This window comes from Schistocerca serialis, chromosome 2, assembly GCF_023864345.2.
Source record: "Schistocerca serialis cubense isolate TAMUIC-IGC-003099 chromosome 2, iqSchSeri2.2, whole genome shotgun sequence".
NCBI lineage: Eukaryota > Metazoa > Arthropoda > Insecta > Orthoptera > Acrididae > Schistocerca > Schistocerca serialis.
This window is the reverse complement of record NC_064639.1, coordinates 1,140,257,503-1,140,281,210: the sequence shown is the minus strand read 5'-3', so window position 1 is coordinate 1,140,281,210 and position 23,708 is coordinate 1,140,257,503. Positions and strand designations below refer to the sequence as shown.

At 44.2% G+C, this 23,708-nt stretch overlaps 1 protein-coding gene and 1 non-coding gene across 2 annotated transcripts in view; one reads left to right on the top strand and one right to left on the bottom strand.

Moving 5' to 3' along the window:
- Positions 1 to 23,708, top strand: part of LOC126456671 (brain-specific angiogenesis inhibitor 1-associated protein 2-like) — a 555,769-nt gene that overhangs the window by 299,456 nt on the left and 232,605 nt on the right. The gene's annotated exons all lie outside the window — the stretch shown is intronic.
- Positions 10,192 to 10,266, bottom strand: Trnas-cga (transfer RNA serine (anticodon CGA)). The gene has a single exon. It is a non-coding gene; the product is annotated as a tRNA-Ser (tRNA).

Here is a 23,708-nt window from a genome sequence, read left to right as displayed (position 1 = left end):
GACCCCCTATACAAAGCCAAGCATCCGAATGTAAAACCCATGTAGTTAACATCATAACTCGTCTAGCGTCCGTCTGCAGGGAATGTATTCGCAGTTACGAATATGAACCACCTTAGACCGTATATTAGAATGACGACAACGAAAATTTGTGCTGGACAGCTACTCGAACCCGGATTTCCCGCTTTACGCCAGCTGTCGCCTTAAACGCTTCGGCTATCCGTGCACGAATCACTGCCAGACCCAAACTACCATATGTGCCTGCGTCACAACCTTCACTCGTACGTTACGTATATTCTCGTCCAGGAATGACATATTTATTGTAAATCGAGGGCTCAGTATTGGCGAATAAATACGAAATCGCAGTGCCTATGTTATTCAGGAGTACGGAGCAATGTTCCTTTAGACATGCACCCCTCTGACTATAAAAGAACTTGACACGCGCGAAGATATGGTATTCTCGCCGTATAAAACCAAAACTTGAAAATTTTCTCTTTCTGACGGACAAGTATATTATTGTCAGTGTTGTTGGAAGGAAAGTCTTATGAAATCATGCATCAAAGTATAATCACCCAGTATTTTCTGGTTGGCAGATACACAGATCAGTTAGGTGCTAACGTGCCGTTGGCTCGAGCTGAATCAGTACGACGTTTGCTTTCGTTTGGCAGGAGAATCAGGGGTCAGCACGCACAGTAATAATGCTGGGGTGCCGGTTGGGTTGGCCAGTGAAAGCGGACGGGCGTGCGGGCACCCGTTCGCTCACCTGCGAGAGCCCAGCCACGCCATTACCCAACGTTTTATCAGGAAATACCGTGTGTTGTCATAATTCGCCCCGCTAATCTCACCGTTGCGCAACGTAAACATTCCGCTCTACCGCCGAGCGCGAAATGCAGCCGCCGTAATTTTCTTAATAGCCACCAAATGAAAGTGGCTCGTTTGCCGTGCTTGTCTCTGATCGTAATGCACCAGTGGAAGCGCTCCATCACTGTTCTCCATTGGGGAACGCATTACTCGCGTCCGGTTCCACGGTGGTCGAGATATTTATTTATCAATTCCATTCATTTCACCCGTGAAGTTCACTGCTTCCCAATACTGGTAAGGCCAACTCATATGGAACCGACTAATCGTGTGAAGCAAATGTTTGTCAGATGGCTTATACAATGCTCTGACTGCCTGAATTCTTAGTCTCTTATGATCTCGATACAACGTTAACTGGAATACTCTCTTTCAAATTCTGAAGATGGCAGGGGTAAAATACAAGGAGCGAAAGGCTATTTACAATTTGTACAGAAACCAGATGGCAGTTATAAGAGTCGAGGGGCATGAAAGGGAAGCAGTGGTTGGGAAAGGAGTGAGGCAGGGTTGTAGCCTCTCCCCGATGTTATTCGATCTGTATATTGAGCAAGCAGTAAAGGAAACAAAAGAAAAATTCGGAGTAGGTATTAAAATTCATGGGGAAGAAGTAAAAACTTTGAGGTTCGCCGATGACATTGTAATTGTGTCAGAGACAGCAAAGGACTTGGAAGAGCATTTGAACGGAATGGACAGTGTCTTGAAAGGAGGATATAAGATGAACATCAACAAAAGCAAAACGAGGATAATGGAGTGTAGTCTAATTAACTCGGGTGATGCTGAGGGAATTAGATTAGGAAATGAGACACTTAAGCCGGCCGAAGTGGCCGTGCAGTTAAAGGCGCTGCAGTCTGGAACCGCAAGACCGCTACGGTCGCAGGTTCGAATCCTGCCTCGGGCATGGATGTTTGTGATGTCCTTAGGTTAGTTAGGTTTAACTAGTTCTAAGTTCTAGGGGACTAATGACCTCAGCAGTTGAGTCCCATAGTGCTCAGAGCCATTTGAACCATTTTTGAGACACTTAAAGTAGTAAAGGAGATTTGCTATTTGGGGAGCAAAATGACTGATGATGGTCGAAGTAGAGGCGATATAAAATGTGGACTGGCAATGGCAAGGAAAGCGTTTCTGAAGAAGATAAATTTGTTAACATCGAGTAACGATTTAAGTGTCAGGAAGTCGTTTCTGAAAGTATTTGTATGGAGTGTAGCCATGTATGGAAGTGAAACATGGACGATAAATAGTTTGGACAAGAAGAGAATAGAAGCTTTCGAAATGTGGTGCTACAGAAGAATGCTGAAGATAAGCTTGGTAGATCACATAACTAATGAGGAAGTATTGAATAGGATTGGGGAGAAGAGAAGTTTGTGGCACAACTTGACGAGAAGAAGGGATCGGTTGGTAGGACATGTTCTGAGGTATCAAGGGATCACCAATTTAGTATTGGAGGGCAGCGTGGAGGGTAAAAATCGTAGAGGGAGACCAAGAGATGAATACACTAAGCAGATTCAGAAGGATGTAGGTTGCCGTAGGTACTGGGAGATGAAGAAGCTTGCACAGGATAGAGTAGCATGGAGAGCTGCATCAAACCAGTCTCAGGACTGAAGACCACAACAACAACAACAACAACTGACGGTACGTTAAATTATAATCTTCCTACCATCCTTCTGCCTGAATTCTGTTTTTGAACATACACTTAGGAGACAAAAATCGTGGGATAGCGATATAAACACATACAGATGGCGATAGTATCGCATACACAGTGTATAAAAGGGTAGCGCACTGGCGCAACTGTCATTTGTGCTCAAGTGGTTGATGTGAAAAGATTTGCGACGTCATTGTGGCCTCACGACGGCAATTAACAGACTTTGAACATGGAATGGTAATTGGAGTTTCCTCCCCTTTCGAAGATCGTTAGAGAATTCAGTATTCCTAGATCCACAGCGTCAAGTGTGTGCCGAGAATACCAAAATTCAGACATTACTTCTCACCACGGACAACAAAGTGGCCAACGGCCTTCACTTAACGACCGAAAGCAGCGAAGTTTGAATGAGTTGTCAGTGTTAACAGACAAGAAACACTGCTTGAAATCATAGCAGGAATCAATATGGGTCGTACGACGAGTGTATCCGTTAGGGCAGTGCGGCGAAATTTGGCGTTAATGAGCAGCAGACGAACGACGCGAGTGCCTTTGTTAACAGCATGATACTGCTTGCTGCGCCTCTCCAGGACTCGTGAGCATGGCGATTTTACCCTAGATGACTGGACAACAGTAGCCTGGTCAGATCGGCACCACTTTCAGTTGGTAATAGGTGATGAAAGGGTTCGAGTGTGACGCAGACTCCACGAAGCCATTGACCCAGGTTGTCAACAAGGCACTGCGGAAGCTGGTGGTGGCTCCATAGTGGTGTACTCTGGGTTTACATGGACTGGACTGGGTCATCTTATCCAACTGAATCGATCATTGACTTGGTATGGTCATGTTCGGCTACTTGGAGACGATTAGCACCCAACCATGGACTTCATGCTCCCTAACAACGACTAAATTTTTATGGATGGCAGTGTGCCTTGTCTCCGGGCCGCAGTTGTTGGCCACTGGTTCGAAGAAGATTCCGGAGAATTCGAGCTAATGACTGGATCGAAATGAATCCCATCCAACATTTAAGGGACAGTCGAGACGCAGTTCGTATACAAAATCCTGCACCGGAAACACTTTCGCAATTATGGACGGCTATAGAGGCAACATGCCTCAATAGTTCTGTAGCGGACTTCCAACGACTTGTTGAATAATGCCATGTCGACTTGCTGCACTACGATGGACAAAATGGGACCGGTCTGAAGATGGCAGTAGCCGAAACCAGTAAAAGTGAACTGTAAAATTTTTTTGATGTTCACAAATAAAAGACGAGGTCCGGCACCATTTTAGGACCTATTTCATGGTTCAAATGGCTCTGAGCACTATGGGACGTAACATCGGAGGTCATCAGCACCCTAGAACTTAGAAATACTTAAACCTAACTAGTCTAAGGACATCACACAAATCCATGCCCGAGGCAGGATTCGGACCTGCGACCGTAGCAGTAGCACAGTTCCGGACTGAAGCGTCTAGAACCGATCGGCCATAGCGGGCGGCAAGTATTTCATGATTTTTGTTACCTCAGTGAATATTTTCTTGTTCTTGCACACTAGAAATGCTGGCGTTCTACGTTTGAAATGTTTCTATACAGGTAATCACACGTGTAAGTAAATAGGCTGTTGGGTACTGCGGACCTCTAATTTTTTCCCATGCAAGGTAGGTTTGAATTTGTCGTAAAACTTTCAGGAATAACACAGGGATGTTTTGATTCTGTTCAAACAACCCGCTGCCAAAAATTCGTAGCTACCAACTTGAATTTAATTTTGCATTATCTCCACAAGAACGTTATGATTGATAGGAATCTGTCTGGTAGAAGATCAGTTTGGGTTTCAGTGAAATATAGAAAGCCGTAAGCAATGGCAACATTGTAGGCCTTTTAGCTAAAAGCAAACCTGACCTTATCGGTAATGTCAGTATAGATGCGACAGCGACGATGGTTGCTAAAGTTAATGAATCCATCACGAAGGCTTGGAGAGTTTTGAGCAGGGCTGTGAAGATAAGCAGTTGTTTACTTTCTGCTTAGACAATGAATGGACAATATTTAATTCCAATATTATTGACAAAGTATTATGGGCAAAGCTTAAACCGACTGGAGATCGCGCTCTGTGCTGTGTGCCAAACTTTAATGACTGGAAAGTCCCATAATGATCAACAACAAAATTCGAAAATCTCCGACTGTTGCACTCTTGATTCAAAAAAGAACGCGGAAATGACGATTAAAAGCTAACAGAAATTTGTGCTTATACAAGAAGAACAATTCGCGGAGGATACAACTTCCATCGTCATACCTTAGCGAAAGGTCTTGCCGACAAACAGAGAAAATTCTAATCGGGTCGAAGGCTTCTATTCAATCACACGTCGATGAATATGTGGCAGTAGAAGACGGCATATGGGAAGCTGAAGTTTGAAATTTTGCGTTTAGAAAAATCATCAACGCAGGAGAATCGTACAGATATACTTTGGTGTAATTGTCGTGCAGACTATTTTATTGGGAACATAGAAAAAATTAGCATCCCTGGTCTTCAGAAGAAACTGGGAAAGTTGATAAATAAGTCGCGAGGTCGGTATGCAATCTCAGTTAGGTTTTTTCCTTAGTTTACATTTATCACGAATATCTCGCCCTACGCAAAGTTCCAAGCGACTAGAAGAAGCGCTAGTGAAGCCAATAATAAGAAAGGTAAAAGAACGGATCCGCAGTATTTACACACCAGTATCCTTAACGTCGGTTTGCTGCAGAATTCTTGAGCAAATTCAAAGTTCAAATATAGTAAATTTCCTTGAGACAGAAAAGCTTCCCTCTGGCATGGGTGTGTATTTTGTCCTTAGCGTAAGTTGGTTTAAGTTAAATTAAGTTGCGCTTAAGGTTAGGGACCGATGACCTCAGCAGTTTGATCCCATAAGACCTTACCACAAATTTCCCATTTTTCCAGAAAAGCTTCTGTCCACAAAACAGTGTATTGATAAAGCATAGCTTGTGCGGTACTCAGCTTCCCATTTTCTCACATGATATCCTGCGAACAATGGATGAAGGGCAGTAGGCAGATTCTGTAGTCTTAAATTTTCGGAAAGGAGTATGTTCTCCGATATATCAGTCGGTCGAAGGCATCAAGAAATGGAGATCAGTAAGTCCTCGACGGCGAGTGCTCTTGGGAGACAAAGGTATCGTCAGTTAAGTGTGATAGCACCCCTCTTCTTCCCTATATACAATAACTATCTGTTAGATCAGGCGCACGGGGAAGTATCGTGGTTGAGTGACCGCACGATGATACACGACGTCATGGACTTGGGTAGCAAGTTGCCATAAATGTGGAAAAATGTAAGGTAATGCAGATGAGTAGGATGAGTACGAAAACCAATCGCGTAATGTTCGAATACAGTACCAGTAATGTTCTTCTTGACATGTGTAAGTGTAACGCTGCAAAGTGATACGAAGTCGTAGGAGCATGTAAGGACAGTAATAGGGAAGTCGAATGCTCTATGGTTAACTGGGAGAATCCTCCGGGAGTGTAGCTGACCTGTAAAGAAGACCGTTTACAGAACACTTGTGTGACCCATTCTTGAGTACTGCTGTAGTATTTGGGATTCCCAGCAGCTCAGAGTGAAGGAAAACACCGAAGAAATTCAGACGGATGCTGTTGCGTTTGTTAGCGGCAGGTTAGATCATCTCGCGAGTTTTATGGAAATAATGCGTAAACGCAGAAAGAAATGCTAGTGAGAGAATTTAGAGTACTGGCATTTACGACTGACTGCATAACGATTCTATTGCCGACAAGGTACATTTCGCTTAAGGACCACGACGACAAGAGAAATTACGCTTTGGCTAAAATGGCTCTGAGCACTATGGGACTCAACATCTATGGTCATCAGTCCCCCAGAACTAAGAACTACCTAAACCTAACTAACCTAAGGACATCACACAACACCCAGCCATCACGAGGCAGAGAAAATCCCTGACCCCGCCGGGAATCGAACCCGGGAACCCGGGCGTGGGAAGCGAGAACGCTACCGCACGACCACGAGATGCATAAATTACGCTTTGTATGAAGGATTATAGAGAGTCGTTTTTTTCCTCACTTCATTTGCGAGAGAGACACGAGATGGAATGACTAGTTGTGGTGCAATTGTTTATTTCATCCTCCATCACGGACCATATGGTGGCTTGTGAAGTATGTATATAGATGTAGATATATTTGGTTTAAATGAAATTCTTTTTGCTGTTAGATCGCGTCAGGGTGGCTACGGATGTCTGCAAAGACGGTAAAAATATCGTTGCTGACGTTGAATTTATGGTTGTATGGGTATGCTCATAAGGATACGGTATAATACCCAAAAATGTTCAAAATATGAACTCAGATTACTTGATACAGTTTCTACAGATTCAATTCAGGGCCTGATATGCTTCTCGTTGCTTTTCGTATACTCTTGTCAAGCACGTAGCTATGTGGCATACTAAAGTAGGTCACCGAATGAATTATTAAGTTCTGTCACACATACTGCAACGTTGTGGGCTGTAGTGCGGCAGTCAGGTGAATTATTCAGTCCACGCAACCGCTGATTTGTAGACATCATATGGACTATAGCAATCGTCTCGCTGAATGTACACGGATCGATTTTCCAACGCGATATTTTGAGGAGATAAAATATTCCAGATATTCTACAAACGATTTCGAAAAACAAAATCGATTACAAAGCAGAGTCCATTTTCGTAGAAAAATTAATGCACCAACTGTTGATTTGGAAAGGCAAATTTTAGAAAGCACTTCGGCAAAGCTAGAATACTAATACTACAACTCAAGCAAAGTACAGCACAAACGGCGTATTCGCGCATAGCAAACATTTCACCTACACAATATAAACGCGATCAAACCCTTACGGACAAGAATTTTCTTTTGAGATTCCACACAGTTGGTTTCCGCATGTATCTTTTCACAAATTTTTCCTGGCAGATTATTATTTACTAACGTAAGTTCACTACAAATGGAATTTCTAGCGTACGTCATACCTTGCCATAGCAAAAATAACAAGACAGTAAAAGAGTACTGGAAGACATATAACGACATCGTGAAATGCATCAACATGAAAGGTCGTTCTCGAAACTAGTGGAATTTATCTTTCATGTCCAACACATCCACTACATCGCGTCCATGAGGGCTAAGCAGTGTTGCGAAAATAGGTATCGCTTTTCCGGTTATAGTTTCCCTCTTTCAGAATGATACGATTACTATCCTCCCAACACATTAAACGTTGTCAGCGTTGTTTGTATAGCCTCCGCATAAAATTTTGTCTCATGAGATCAGTTCTATAAGCAAAAGTGTCAATGATTGGTATAAAAATGAATTCTCTTTACTTACTCTAGTGTTGTTCTTCAGAAAATCACTCATTATTTTATACCAGATGTAACTACGACTGTGCCGGTTTATGGACTTCGTCGTCGACTCTTTTTTACTTTTATTTTCCATCCTCAGAGCCAACGACACTAAGAATTTATTCTGAAGGTGAAGTCAAATATTTGTAGGTAGACTGCGCCACTCTGAAGCACCTCGCAAAATGAGACGTTGGCCATCTTGAGCATTCTCCGAATTCTTTATTGAACAAGAATGTTCACGAAAGAGCTCGCTCAATACCACAGAAGGCGCTTGTAATAGACAGAGTGCGAGGAGAGATTTAAACTCAACTTATTAACATTTATTGCTTCTTCTCCTGGATTTGAAAGGGAAGATCTCTAGAAAATTTTCCTCAGATCCAAGAACTCTGTTCGTCATTTCTGTAATTACACATCACTTCAGCGGTACTTTCGCGGGCACGCCGGTGAATCTTGGACTGGAATTACGACGGACGTTAATCCAGAAGGCGCTTAGCTTCTGAGTTATACTTTTCCGATATCGGAGAGATTATTCCCCGACATTATGGCTCTACCGAGTACCCTCAAAGCAGCGGAGGACTCTAGGTTCGCGGCAGAGCCGTAGTAATTTAATGCTGCGCCGTGAAAGCTCACGAGATCCTCACAAGAAGCAGTCCATAGTCTCTGTCCTGTGAAACATTCCGTTTCTAACTAAGAACGCAGTAACGCCCCAAGGAACTGTGACTGCTTCGAACGCAGATAAACTACTGCTGATCGCGAAGATCTTCATGTAATTTGTGGAAGACGATCGCAATTACGGCAGCGTAATATTTCCTGTTAGATATTCTTGTCTATAACAGCGCATTGATAAAATAATTCAGGCAACTAAACTACGAGGGTTAGAACTTTAATACGGGCAAATATTTATAAAAAATAGATACGTTCAAAATGGTTGGAATGGCTCTGAGCACTATGGCACTTAACATCTAAAGTCATCAGTCCCCTAGAACATAGAACTACTTAAACCTAACTAACCTAAGAACATCACACACATCCATGCTCGAGGCCGGATTCTAACCTGGGATTTAGCGAATAGATACGTGTTTCAAAGTTTTACTGACCCTCAAAGTAGTCACCAGCATTGTGTATAACCCGTTGCAGCGATGTGGATGTTGTAGGATACTCTTAGCAGTGCCAGTTGTTTTGACAGTTCGAGCAGCGCGTTCTATTGCCCGACGGATTTGTAGCAGTTCTGAAGCGAAAGGCGTGAAGTATTTCCTTCAGTTTAGAAATCGAGTTGAAGTGACGAGGGCTTAAGTCTGGGGAGTGAAGTTGGTGGTATAGCACTTAGCAGCCCCAACATTCAAACATATCAGTAATAGCTTGCACTGTACGTGCTTGAGCATTGTCCTGCAAAATGATTGCCAAGTCATCCAGAAAGTGTCATCACTTCTGTCTCTGAGCTGGTCGTACGTTGTGTTCCAAAAATGAACAGCATAGAGAATATAAGAATAAAAAGAAGACAGTGAATTCGGGAAGAACACAAACCAGCTGTTGACTTTGTCTTTGAATCCTACTTCCATTCTGATGGTTATCATCACTGCATGACATATTCGTTTTCATTTTGTTTTGAATGGGCTCCCTTGCAGTACTGTACTTGGATCTTTAAGCATCCTGTTGCACATCCTTGTCTGATGTCAACCTCCGCCACACTAATTCTGCTTCTGCATGATAATTATTCCAGACAATATCTAAATCTACATACATTCTCCATAAGCTACCGTACAGTGCATGACGGATGGTATGTTGTACCGCTGCTAAATATTTCCCTCTCTGTCCCATTCATAAATAAAGTGCTGGAAAATGACACCCTGTATGTCCCTATACGAGCCCTAATTACTGTTATCGAATCTTTGAGGTTATTAGGCGAAATGTACTTTGGCGGGAGTAGAATCGTGTTGCAGTCAGCTTCGAATGCCAGTTCGCGAAAAGAACGTCGCCTTCCTTCCAGGGAGTCTCCTGTGAATTCCTGTGTAAGACTTGCACTTGATCGAAGTTAGCGGTAACAAATCTGGCAGCCTGCTTCTGGACAGCGTCACACTCCCTTTAATCCAGCCTGGTAGGGATCCCAGACACTTGAGAAGTATTCGACAATGGGTCCCACTAAAGTTCTACACGCGGCTTTCTTTACAGAGAACTTTCCTAAAATCCTCCCAATAAACCAAAACCGCGCATTCGACTTTTACTGCTACCTTCCTTACCTGCTCGTTCCATGTCATATCGCATTGTAACGCTACGCCTAGGTTTTTAATCGACGTGGCTGTGTAAAGCAGCTCATTACTAAAACCTCCTGGCAGATTAAAACTGTATGCCGGACCGAGACTCGAACTCGGGACCTTTGCCTTTCGCGGGCAAGTGCTCTACCAACTGAGCTACCCAAGCACGTCTCACGCCCCGTCCTCACAGCTTCACATCTTCCAGTACCTAGTCTCCTACCTTCCAAACTTTACAGAAGCTCTCCTGCGAACCTTGCAGAACTAGCACTCCTGAAAGAAAGGATATTGCTGAGACATGGCTTAGCCACAGCCTAGGGGATGTTTCCAGAATGAGATTTTCACTCTGCAGCGGAGTGTGCGCTGATGTGAAACTTCCTGGCAGATTAAAACTGTGTGCCGGACCGAGACTCGAACTCGGGTCCTTTGTCTTTCGCGGGCAAGTGCTCCACCAATTTTTTTTTTAAAATCTCATTTTTTTCGTTATGGTTCGTTTCAGTTGTTCGTAGCGGACGTCACCTGACGCCCGTTGACGTTCGTTATTGATCCGTTCACTCAGTTTTTTTATTACAGAGGGCAGACAACCCTCTGACCGAACAAGCTGAGCTACCGTGCCGGCCCAACTGAGCTACCCAAGCACACTACGCTGCAGAGTGAAAATCTCATTCTGAACTCATTACTAATATTGTATTCGAACATTACTGGACTGTTTTCCCTACGTACCTGCCTTCACTTACGTTTTTCCCATATTTAGAGTACGTTGTCACACTTTAGACCAACTAGAAATTCTGTCTACGTCATCCTGTATCCTCCTACAGTGAGTCAACGGGGGCACCTTCCCGTACACCAACGCATCATCCGTAAACATCTGCTCATCCTGTGCATCAGACCATTTATGTATACAAAGAATAGTAGCTGTCCTATCACACTTCTCTGGGGGACTCCTGACGATACCCTTATCTCTGATGAACAGTCGTTGAAGACACCGTATTGGGTTCTATTAGTTAAATCTTCGAGCGACTCCCGTATCTGGAAACCTACTCCGTATGTTTGTATTGCCGTTAACATCCTGCAGTGCCGTACCATGTCAAATACTTTTCGGAAAAGCCAGTCGTCAGGGGCACAAGCACTTGAGCACTGCATTGGACGCCGAGCGCGCTATACCGGAGGGGATTACGTCGACAGTCAAGAAAGAAGGAATGGGTTAAGACTTCCAGGTCGTCGGTATAAAGTCATGGAAAATGGACGATGGAGGCTGCCGGCTGTCAGTGAGTCGGCACACAAAGAATGAGGGAAGATAAACACATTGCGCCGACTTTGCATCTGCTGCACGTACCTTCATGCAAAACTGACTCTGAGGTGATGAGATGAAACTACTAATTGCTCTCCCCATTCCACCCAACCTTCTTGGTTCAAATGGCTCTAAGCGCTATGGGACTTAACATCTGAGGTCATCAGTCCCCTAGGCTTAGAACTACTTAAACCTAACTAACCTAAGGACATCACACACATCCGTGCCCGAGGCAGGATTCGAACCTGAGACCGTAGCAGCAGCACGGTTTTGGACTGAAGCGCCTAGAACCGCTCGGCCACAACAGCTGGCTAACCTTATTGCCTAGCAACTCATTCGTGTCTATTTTCAGTCAAATCAGCCCTGAGATTTATATTTGTATTAGTGATATCACAATAAATGTAAATGTCTCCGTGTTTTAATCTTCAAACTGATTTGTTTCACAACAGCGGTAGGAGGGGTGCTCTGTGACCCTGTGGCAAAGGTGATGTACAATAATCTTTTAAATTTATGTGTAGTTAGTTTATGAACTTGAGTGGAAAAGAAAAAAAACTGAGGAGAAAACCTATGAAAAAGCAAAAACTCATAAATCCCAGTGTGTAGACGTAGAATATTTGTAGCAAGTTTGCGCGAGCTCGGCAGACAGAGTTGTCGCTATCAAGTAGTTAAGCGGCGTTTGATAAACGGGCCAGACTTGGCGAGGTTTTATTACAGCCTGTAAATTACATTTGATTCCGTGAACAATTGAAGTTAGGTATATTTTGGTATTACTTTTGACCTATTGACTTTGAACTATTACCTCCTTTAGTCGTTGTGGAGAACCCAGTAGAAAGGTTCCAGGAACCTGCTTGGGGCAATTTATTGACCTACCGGTGTAGGTTTCCCATTCCGGTGGTCGGATCTAGAAATCTTTCTGAATAGTTGCCTACAGGATAGTAATAACTGAAAATCGTTTATTCAGTTACTCAATTTCAAGTCACATAAATAGTGTCAAGACTGATATCAGCTTCTAATAATTTATTTCCTTCTTTCGCTTACGCCGTAGTCCTAAAGCGATAGCAGGGTCGGCGTGGTTACAACGGATTTGGCAATGTTAGTGTTATGGATGGCTGGATGTCCTTCCTGCCGCCATCCCGTACCCCCCCCTCCCCCCCGAACGAAATCAGTACGCCAACTGTCTGCATCTAATGTAAATCGTGAAATAGTGAGGACGTGCTGTCTGCGACGCGTGTAACTGAGGCGGAACGTGGGGACCAGCCCGGTATTCACCTAGAGGGATGTGGAAAACAGCCTAAAAACCACATCCAGGCTGGCCGGCACACCGGCCCTCGTCGTTAATTCGCCGGGCGGATTCGATCCGGCGCCGGTGTGCCTACCCGAGTCCAGGAAGCAGCGTGTTAGCGCGTTTGGCTACCCTGGCGGGTAGCTCCTAATCATTAGAGCTTTTGAATTTTTTACTTAGTAACTAGACAGTTCTGCAGACCAAGAGAGACCAGAGTTAAAGAATTACATGGTAACGCAATCAGAACATCCGACAACAAGTCTAAAGCAGGCGTGGACCATTAATGTGAGCCAAGCCTCAGCAGTAGAATAAAATATTTTCCTTCTACGACGATCAGCGTGATCCTCTTGAGCAGTGTGCCTGGTCTGCATTAATCATTTTGGTTCGCTGACCAATTTACTCTTGCATCGGGGGACAAAACAAAGCTGATGACTCTTAGTAAGGCAATCATGTAAATTCATCTTTGACTGCTGAACAACATTTATAAATAAGAAGGTAGGAGGTGAGGTACTGGTGGAAATTCTACATCTACATCTGCGTGGTTACTCTACAATTCACACTTTAGTGCGTGGTAGAGGGTTCATCGAACCATTTTCGTACTACTTCTCTACCATGCCACTCTCGAATGGCGCGTGGTAAAAAGGAACACACAAATCTTTCCGTTCCAGCTCTGATTTCTCTTATTTTATTATGATGATCATTTCTACCTACGTAGGTGGGTGTCAACAAAGTATTTTCGCATTCGGAGGAGAAAGTTGGTGATTGAAATTTCGTAAATAGATCTTGCAGCAAAGAAAACCGCCTTTGTTTCAGTGACTGCCACCCCAACTCGCGTATCGTATCAGTGACACTCTCACCCCTATTGCGCGATAACACGAAACGAGCTGCCCTTCTTTGCACTTTTTCGATGTCCTCTATCAACCCTACCTGGTAAGGATCCCACACCGCGCAGCAATATTCCAGCAGAGGACGGACAAGTGTAATGTAGGCTCTTTCTTTAGTGGGTTTGTCGCATCTTCTAAGTGTTCTGCCAACAAAGCACAGTTTCTGTTTCGCCTTCCCCACAATATTATCTATGTGGTCTTTTCAATTTAAGTTTCTCGTAATTGTAATTCCTAGGTATTTAGTCGAATTGACAGATTTATCGTATACCCAAAATTTATCGGATTTCTTTTAGTACCCATGTGGATGACCTCGCACTTTTCTTTGTTTAGTGCCAGTTGCCACTTTTCGCACCACACAGAAATTCTCTCTAGATCATTTTGTAATTGGAATTAATCGTCTGATGATTTTACTAAACGGTAAATTACAGTGCCATCTGCAAACAATCTAAGGGGGTTGCTCAGATTATCACCTGTATCATTTATGTAAATCAGGAACAGCGGAGGGCCTATGACACTACCTTGCGGAACGCCAGATATCACTTCTGTTGTGCTCGATTATTTACCGTCTATCACTACGAACTGTGACCTCTCTGAGAGGAAATCACGAATCCAGTCACACAACTGAGGCGATACTCCATATGCACGCAATTTGATTAATAGTCGCTTGTGAGGAACGGTATCAAAAGCCTACTGGAAATCTCGGAATATGGAATCGATCTGAGATCCCTTGTCGACAGCACTCATTACTTCATGGGAATAAAGAGCTAGTTGTGTTGCCCAAGAACGATATTTTCTGAATCCGTGTTGCTTATGTATCAATAAGCCATTTTCTTCGAGGTGATTCATAATTTTCGAGTACAGTACATGCTCCAAAATCCTACTGCAAATTGAGGTCAGTGATATGGGTCTGTAATTCAATGGGTTCCTCCTATTTCCTTTCTTGAATATTGGTGTGACCTGTGCTACTTTCGAGTCTTTAGGAACAGACCTTTCGTCAAGTGAGCGGTTCTATATGATTGCTAAGAAAGGCGCTATTGTGTCTGCATACTCTGAAAGGAACCCGATTGGTATACTATCTGGACCGGAAGACTTGCTCTTCTTAAGTGATTTGAGTTGTTTCGCAACACCTGAGATATCTACTTTTATGTGACTCATGCTAACAGCTGTTCTGGTTTAGAATTCTGGAATACTTACTTCATCTTCTTTCGTGAAAGAATTACGTACTTGGATAGCTCCCGAAAGGCAAAGGTCCCAGGTTCGAGTCTCGGTGCAGCACACAGTTCTAAACTGCGGAAAGCCTTGGAACAATACTTGGCATAATTAGTCTCGGGCTCCAAGAGCGCGTGGATTCCTGCGCACGGAGCCATCGCGCGAAGCCACTAACCCTACGATGAAGAGACAATGGTACCGAGCGGTACCTTAAAGCGTCTAACTTGTTGCCACCACTCCAATGAACATCTGACGATGATAGCGGCGGTTTATCTGAGCTTTTGAGATGCAGGAACATTTCACAATCTATGATGATTCGTGGGGTAGGAGCGTAGAGGGAGATTCGGATCTTCTTCGGAGTTTACTGGTTGGACGATGTGTCTCGCCTGATTCTCCCGATTCTGACGAGGTGTATTGGCCAGCAGACCGTGCACTGCCATGCACAGGTGGTCGCGGTGCGACGCTGAGTGTTCCGCACCGACGGCGCGCGGCTCTCGGCTGGTTGTGACCTTTCGCTCCGTGGGCGGTGCCGACCTCGCTCTACGCGCCGTTCGCCATTGTGTGCAGGAATGCCCGCCCCGTCTCTCGCAGGTGCCACTTGGCGGGTCCAAACACCCATTGGCGCTCACACAAAAATGTGACACATGATACCACGCTCGTCCCGAGATGCGCAGAGGCATCACCGCGTAGATCTCCCTCTTTACCCTGTTACACAGATAAAACTGGCTATTAAACTTCGTTGAAATCCGTCTTTGCAACTACTAAAAATGGGTATTTACTTCACGATAGCTGTAGCGTTTCAATCATTTAAAACATCGTCAGTGGTATGAAATGAAATTTATTTACATTTTGGGCTTCCCTGTAGATACTCAAACACGATTTACTTACAGCTTTGTTGGCTGTGGTGTAAAGCTTTCTGTCGTGCAGTCATCAAGAATACACGTGTAGACCTCCGGCTACGAAAGCCCATATCTATGACGTTTCGCTGAACGGTTCCCACCCTGACACTTGTTGATGGCCCAGCATTGGCTCTGAGCACTATGGGACTTAACTTCTGAGGTCATCGGTCCCCTAGAACTTAGAACTACTTAAACCTAACTAACCTAAGGACATCACACACATCCATGCCCGAGGCAGGATTCGAACCTGCGACAGTAGCGGTATCGCGGTTCCGCACTGTAGCCCCTAGAACCGCTCGGCCACCCCCGCCGGCGGCCCAGCATTGAAATTTGCAGCAATTTGCGAAAGGGTTGCACTTCTGTCACGTTGAACGATTCCCTTCTGTCGTCGTTGGTCCCGTTCTTGTAGGATCTTTTCCCGGCAGCAGCAATGTCGGGGTTCTGATGTTTTACAGGATGCTTGATATTCACGGTACACCCGCTAAATGGTCGTACGGGAAAATCCCCACCTCATCACTAGCTCGGGAATGCTGTGTCCCATCGCTCGTGCGCCGACTATAACACCACTTTCAAACTCACTGAAACCTTGATAACCTGCCATTGTAGCAGCAGTAGCCGATTGAATGACTGCGCCAGACACATGTTGTCTTATATATGCGTTGCCGGCCGCAGCGCCGTTTTGTGCCTGTTTACATACCTCTATAATCGAATACACATGCCTATACAAGATTCTTTGTGTGTGTGTGTGTGTGTGTGTGTGTGTGTGCGCGTTTGTGCGTTTGTGTTTCTTCCACTTCTTCTCTTAAACCACTGGACCGATTTCAACCAGACTGTTGTACAAATCCTTTACTGTCAGGCAACAATCTCTGTGGAGGTGAGGAACACCTATCTATAGTGGTTCGGCACACATGACGCCATGAACAAGGTGAAGTATGAAAAACAGCTGCATCATGCATGATGTTTAAATGTACTAGTTCTGTGCTACTTCCTGTACTCACAATACATTTCGCAGGCGGTATCCACTTATGCCGCTAAATGCACCAACAAAAAAATGACTCTGAGCACTATGGGACATAACTTCTGAGGTCATCAGTCTCCTAGAACTTAGAACTACTGAAACCTAACCAACCTAAGGAAATCAGATACCATGCCCGAGTCAGGATTCGAACCTGCTGCACCAACGAAAGTGTAACATCGTACCATGAGATATGACGTCATAAACACTTTCGTGGAAAGTGCCGCATTGTGCATGACGTTTAATTTGTTACTTATTTTCTATTAAGACTATTCGCAATAAATTTTGCAGCAGTATCCAGATATGCCGCTGATTGTACCTACGGAAATATATCATTGTACGAGACATGGTTTAAGCGATATCAGATCATAAACACTGAGATACGTGAAAAAATTCTACATCCTGCATAAAGTTTTAACACATTTATTCCACTGCTGAGACGCTCATACAATTGAGTCAAGGAAATCCTTGACACCTAGCAGAGCTTTTGACAGCTTTCAACTGCGAATGTAAAAGGCTGTGGGCGTAAACGATAGCCCTCTTCAGAGCTATGATGAGGGGTTGCTATAGAGACGTGTACAAAACCTCGTTGTACAGACGCGAAGCATGTGCAATCAGCTCACAGAAACTGTTTCATAATTTCAAAGATAGTTTCACGAATACATGGAAATGAATTTTTTTTTCAGTATTACACAACAAACACAGTTCATTTTTTGTTTTTGTTTTTAATAGAAAATTGGCAAAATTAATATCCGGGCTGTGCCGTGTTTGTCAGCTAGTTTTCCAATAAGCACGATATGACGAGGATGGAACACGTCCTCGTTCCGGACCTACGCGCTCGACGTCTCGTTTCTTGTCTAAATCTCATGACTCATTGGTTATGTGTGTATCTTTTCTTAATTCGTTCCCTCTAACTATTACGTGTATTCTTCTCTAAAGGCTAGTCGCTCTCTCACAGTTATTTACTTCTGTAATTCACGTATCAATTTTCTGTGGATAGGTTGTTGGAGCCACTTGTAGTCCGGAAGAGTGGATCGTTCTCCATACGTACATTGTGAAAGATGCCTCATGTTTAACATTTTAATGGTAACAATATACAAATCTTAATTCAGTTTGCAATGTCTCAGTTACGTCTGTAGCTCCTCCGTCAGTAATTGTATGCACACGGCAACTGATACATCAGTTTTGCGTTAACGAGGTCCGATGCTAAGATGAATGTGACAGGCAGCTTTACGGGTTATCTGTGAATAATTTGTGAAATTACAGGAAGGAGTTGCCGAGCTGGAAGTACATTTTCACCAGTCGTTCTCCAGCTTTTCCCTTTATTAATCTCGTCACGAAGAGTGACAATTTCCTCCAAGGCTTCAGAGGGCTGAACACGCTCAAGTCTTTACTATGACAACAAAAGCGCTACAATGTGTTCTACGCATTACAGTATATAATGACTTGCGGAGTATATACCAGTACGTAGGAACACAACATTAAAAGTGTACATGTACACATCACAGTTAGCTACGTTCAACAGATATCCTATATTGGGCTGAATATAGGACGCACTTTTTCCCAAAAATTCGACCACGAAAAATTAGGGTGTGAGTTAATCTGCGCGACTTTACAACTGTCGGTATATTTGCGCGTCATAGATGCCCTCAACTATAGAACTCGTTCACCATTTCGGTATGGAGTAGCAATGTTGCTAGTGTTTGGGAATCAAACTGTGTGTGTGTGTGTGTGTGTGTGTGTGTGTGTGTGTGTGTGTGAGAGAGAGAGAGAGAGAGAGAGAGAGAGAGAGAGGGAGGCAAAGTAAGCTTCGCCGATGTTCGAATTTTCATTTGGGTAATGACTATTGTTGTGGGTACTCTACAGTTTCTTTTCACGACAGGAAAGGTACAGCTATCCACTGACTAAAAGGTAAAACATGAACTATACCAACGAACCAAAACGCCGAAAGAGTATCACCAACGAATTTCGGAATTAGGGCTAATTGATGTATTTTTTTTATCGCATTTATCTCTTATGTGAAGTGTTCGTCTTTCAAAATAAGGAGCGAGGCATCTCCAGTGTATTGCATGTTGGCGAGAACTGCGGACTTTCGGAGGAAAGTGACGAAAACACTAACAGTGAGATCGTAGAAGACAATGAGTAGAATGGTGGCATCTATGTGTGATTTGCCTACGTAATTACATAAAGAGTGTGATTAACCGTGACCTAATGTGAGGTAAAATTTTCTCCATTGCCTTTCCCTCGTTAGTCTCTATGTATACTGTAATTACGGGCGCAGATTATATTCTAGCCGGCATGGGTGGCCGATCGGTTCTAGGCGCTACAGTCTGCAACCGCGCGATCGCTACGGTCGCAGGTTCGAATCCTGCCTCGGGCATGGATATGTGTGGTGTCCGTAGATTAGTTTGGTTTAAGTAGTTCAAAGTTCTAGGGGACTGATGACCTCAGAAGTTAAGTTCCATAGTGCTCAGAGCCATTTTATCCATTATATTCTAGCGCGGCTTATATTCGGGCCAATATGGTACTTAAGACCCAACTGTCACACTTCGAGAAGAAAATATATCATTTTACGTAGAGAAACATTTCCAAATAGCGATCTGAAACACCATTTAGGAATCATTCAGATCCTAGTACTATATGATGGAAAATGTGCACACCTGCAAGAGGATGCCTGGCATATAGGCATCCCGCCGATTGCCCTCGCATTAGCTAACTGTCCCAAACGCACAGCAGTGGACTCCTATTGTCTTCCTACGCCGAAGGATGTTAGCCGCACCTCGCAAAGCGTTGGTACGCGGCCGGGATCTTCCTCCTTGTTTGCCTGCTCTAGCGACGGGGTTTATGAAATATTAATGAGCCCGTCTGACGTTTAGCGATGCAGAAGGCCGCTCGCTTGCTTTTATTACCGAGGGAAGCTCCGATCACGCATGGATTCTCGCGATTGCACACCGCCGGGGCAGAAGAAACGAAACTGCTACTGCAGCACTCCCTCTCGTGGCGAGTACTCTGCCTCACTTCGCCGTTTTGGCCCACCCATAAATTAGTATTCTAACAGCCTCGCTCGCTGAATGAGAGAAAGGCTGCAAATTGACAGAGCAAAGAGAGAGTTTCGAACGCTTACGATATCGGTCTTATGGATACGGGGGGGAGCAAACTAGGCTACAATTTTGCCGTTGAAGAACTGAAGTTTGTGATTACTCTATCCCCACCTCCCCAACCCCTCCGCTGTCTTCTCGTATTGTCTTCTACTTCTTCTTCTTCTGTGCCTCTGCCCTTCATCTGATTCGCTCCCTTTCCTCTCGGTACCTCAAAAGGACAGCTCGTTCATATAACATACTAGAAACCTACCCCTACCAATGTGTCTAAATAAATCAACACGTATGAGGAGTTAGAGCTACAAAGTAATATCGCTTAAATAAACTGAACAGCGAGTCTAAACGTGTGTAATGTATGTAGTAAATAAATAAACAAACGATGAGGTGCTCTTACCACAACGTAATATCTCTTAAACTGAACAACGTTCTCTGAAAGCCAGTGTCATACATATCCTGTATGTAGCAACTGCAGGACAATTAAACTCCGCTATCGTTTTATGACAGCAGCAATAAACAGTGAATGAGCCATCATAATAATAGTTTATTGATGCTAAAGTGTGCTATATTATGCAGTTACGAAGTTGTAGACTGGGAATGGTCGACACCCTCTTGAGAATGTATAGTGTCGGTAAAGAATACGAATATCGAGAATGAATTGCGTAAGAGGTTTAAGATTCGAATCGAGATTTTTGGCAAATGATGAGCGGCAATGTAATTGTGTTGCATGGTTAATACTTTTAACCCTTGTATCGACCGAAATATTGAACTAAGTATTTTTTTGATATACTTTTTAAAGGCGTTCTGGTCCATTGATATAAAACTGCTACGTTGTTAACGAATCGTTGAAAGGCTTCTACGTTAGCCCTCTTTCTTCATTCGCGACCCATTTTCCCTTGTTGTTACGATTAGTGTTTGCACAGACGTCTTCTGTGTTGCATGATATTTCTTTGAAAAGGGTTTTATTGATTTTGATAACGAGTAACCTGTTTCCACCCTCGTCTAAATGGTATCAGTAAGTGTGAATTTACGACTGACTGAGTTTTTAAATATGTCGGTGGTAGCGCAGAGCGTTTCTTTTCTATCGTGTAGAACTCCAAACATTTTAGAGTTTCGCCAAAGATGTCTGGCAAAGTAGTTATTTTTAGGTTCTGAGCTTTTCGTCCGTACAATTGGTTGGGAGTCCTACCCCACGCCGTCGAAAGAAAAAGAACGCGTCTTCACGACAATGGCCGTTACATATCGCTTTTTTAAGTTACTCGATGGTTCGCCGATGACCTGCGAATACGCTTTCGTTCTCCGGAACATGGACTGGTGTGACTTCAGTTGTATTGGTCGGACTTAACGGCTATTTTTGTTTGGGGATCATACAGTTAATTAAATTACGCGGTCGGCTATACCCGTGATTTTATTCGCGATTTAATTCCGACGCATTTACTGCGAAATGAACGAACTTAACGATAAATTTTCCGTGTCCGAACAGAGCCACGTGACTTCAGCATTTGTGCCTCGTAACTTGAACCTATTCGTGTGCCTCTAAGAATTAATGTCTTTCAATATGCGAACATCATATTTCGTTAGATGAAGTATTTTAAACCGAGTTGGTAATCTTGAATGATGAAGTTCAGTGGCCTAGCAATGTTGGGTTAAGTTCGTAAATGTTTATATGGATAATCGCCTTCATCGATCTGCCCATAGTTTTCGTATTTCTTTCCATTAGTAATTTTATTGCTGATTTTGTAATCGTTTCCCACGCTTTGTGCTTCAATCTCCGCGTCAGACGATCGCAAAAAATGGTTCAAATGGCTCTGACTACTATGGGGCTTAACATCTATGGTCATCGGCCCCTTAGAACTTAGAACTACTTAAACCTAACTAACCTAAGGACATCACACAACACCCAGTCATCACGAGGCAGAGAAAATCCGTGACACCGCCGGGAATCGAACCCGGGAACCCGGGCGCGGGAAGCGAGAACGCTACCGCACGACCACGAGTGATAAAAGTAATTACACTACTGGCCATTAAAATTGCTACACCACAAATATGTCGTGCTACAGACGCGAAATTTAACCGACAAGAAGAAGATGCTGTAATACGCAAATGATTAGCTTTTCAGAGCATTCGCACAAGGTTGGCACCGGTGGCGACACCTACAACGTGCTGACACGAGGCAAGTTTCCAACCGATTTCTCATACACAAACAGCAGTTGACCGGCGTTGCCTGGTGAAACGTTGTTGTGATGCCTCGTGTAAGGAGGAGAAATGCGTACCATCACGTTTTTGACTTTGATAAAGGTCGGATTGTAGCCTATCGCGATTGCGGTTTATCGTATCGTATCGCGACATTGCTGCTCGCGTTGGTCGAGATCGAATAAAGAATCGGTGGGTTCAGGAGGGTCATACGGAACGCCGTGCTGGATCGCAACGGCCTCGTATCACTAGCAGTCGAGATGACAGGCATCTTATCCGCATGGCTGTAACGGATCGTGCAGCCACGTCTCGATCCCTGAGTCAACACATGGGGACGTTTGCAAGGCAGCAACTATCTGCACGGACAGTTCGACGACGTTTGCAGCAGCATGGACTATCAGCTCGGAGACCATGGCTGCGGTTACCCTTGACGCTGTATCACAGACAGGAGCGCCTTCGATCGTGTACTCAACGACGAACCTGGGTGCACGAATGGGAAAACTCATTTTTTGGGATGAATCCAGGTTCTGTTTACAACATCATGATGATCGCATCCGTGTTTGCGACATCGCGGTGAACGCACATTGGAAGCATGTATTCGTTATCGCCATACTGGCCTATCACCCGGGGTGATGGTATGAGGTTCCATTGGTTACACGTCTCGGTCACCTCTCGTTCGCATTGACGTCACTTTGAACAGTGGACGTTACATTTCAGATGTGTTACGACCCGTGGCTCTCTCCGTCATTCGGTCCATGCGAAACCCTACATTTCAGCAGGATAATGCACGACTGCATGTTGCAGATCCTGTACGGGCCTTTCTGGATACAGAAAATCTTCGACTACTGCCCTGGCCAGCACATTCTCCAGATCTCTCACCACTTGAAAACGTCTGGTCAATGGTGGCCGAGCAACTGGCTCGTCACAATACGCCAGTCACTACTCTTGATGAACTGCGGTGTCGTGTTGAACCTGCAGGGGCAGCTATACCTGTACACGCCATCAAAGCTCTGTTTGACCCAATACCGAGGTGTATCAAGGCCGTTATTACGGCCAGATGTGGCTGTTCTGGGTACTGATTTCTCAGGATCTATGCACCCAAATTGCGTGAAAATGTAATCAGATGTCAGTTCTAGTATAATATATTTGTCCAATGAATACCCGTTTATCACCTGAATTTTTTCTTGGTGTAGTAACTTTAATGGCCAGAAGTGCATGTCGTGGTCACAGGCAGTATCAATGAACAAAAGTATTTTATGTAGAGTGAGAAAGGTCTGATGGAGAATTCCAACCCAGTGAACTAAAGGCGTTCAATAAGTAATGCAGCACATTTTTTATTTCGGTCTGTTCCAGTACAAAATATGCAGAATTCGTTGTGGAACATAGTGGAATATTCCCGCTCCAGCGCCTATAGTTCCACGAAGTTCCGACAGATGGCGGCTTCATATGTATCCTCCGATATGGCCTCATGACGGATGCACGTTCCAAGCAGAGCGCTGTCATTCAGTTTCTTTTGACGGAAAGCCAGAGCGACGCAGTTATTCATAGGCGCCTGCAGGAGGTCTACCGAGACATCGCAGTGAACAAAAGCACGGTGAGTCGTTGGGCGAGGCGTCTGTCACCATCGCAACAAGGCAGCACAAACCTGGCAGATCTCCCGAGCGCCGGCCGGCCGCACACAGCTGTGGCTCCTGCAGTGTTGGAACGAGCCGACTCTCTCATCAGAGGTGAGAGTGGGGAATAA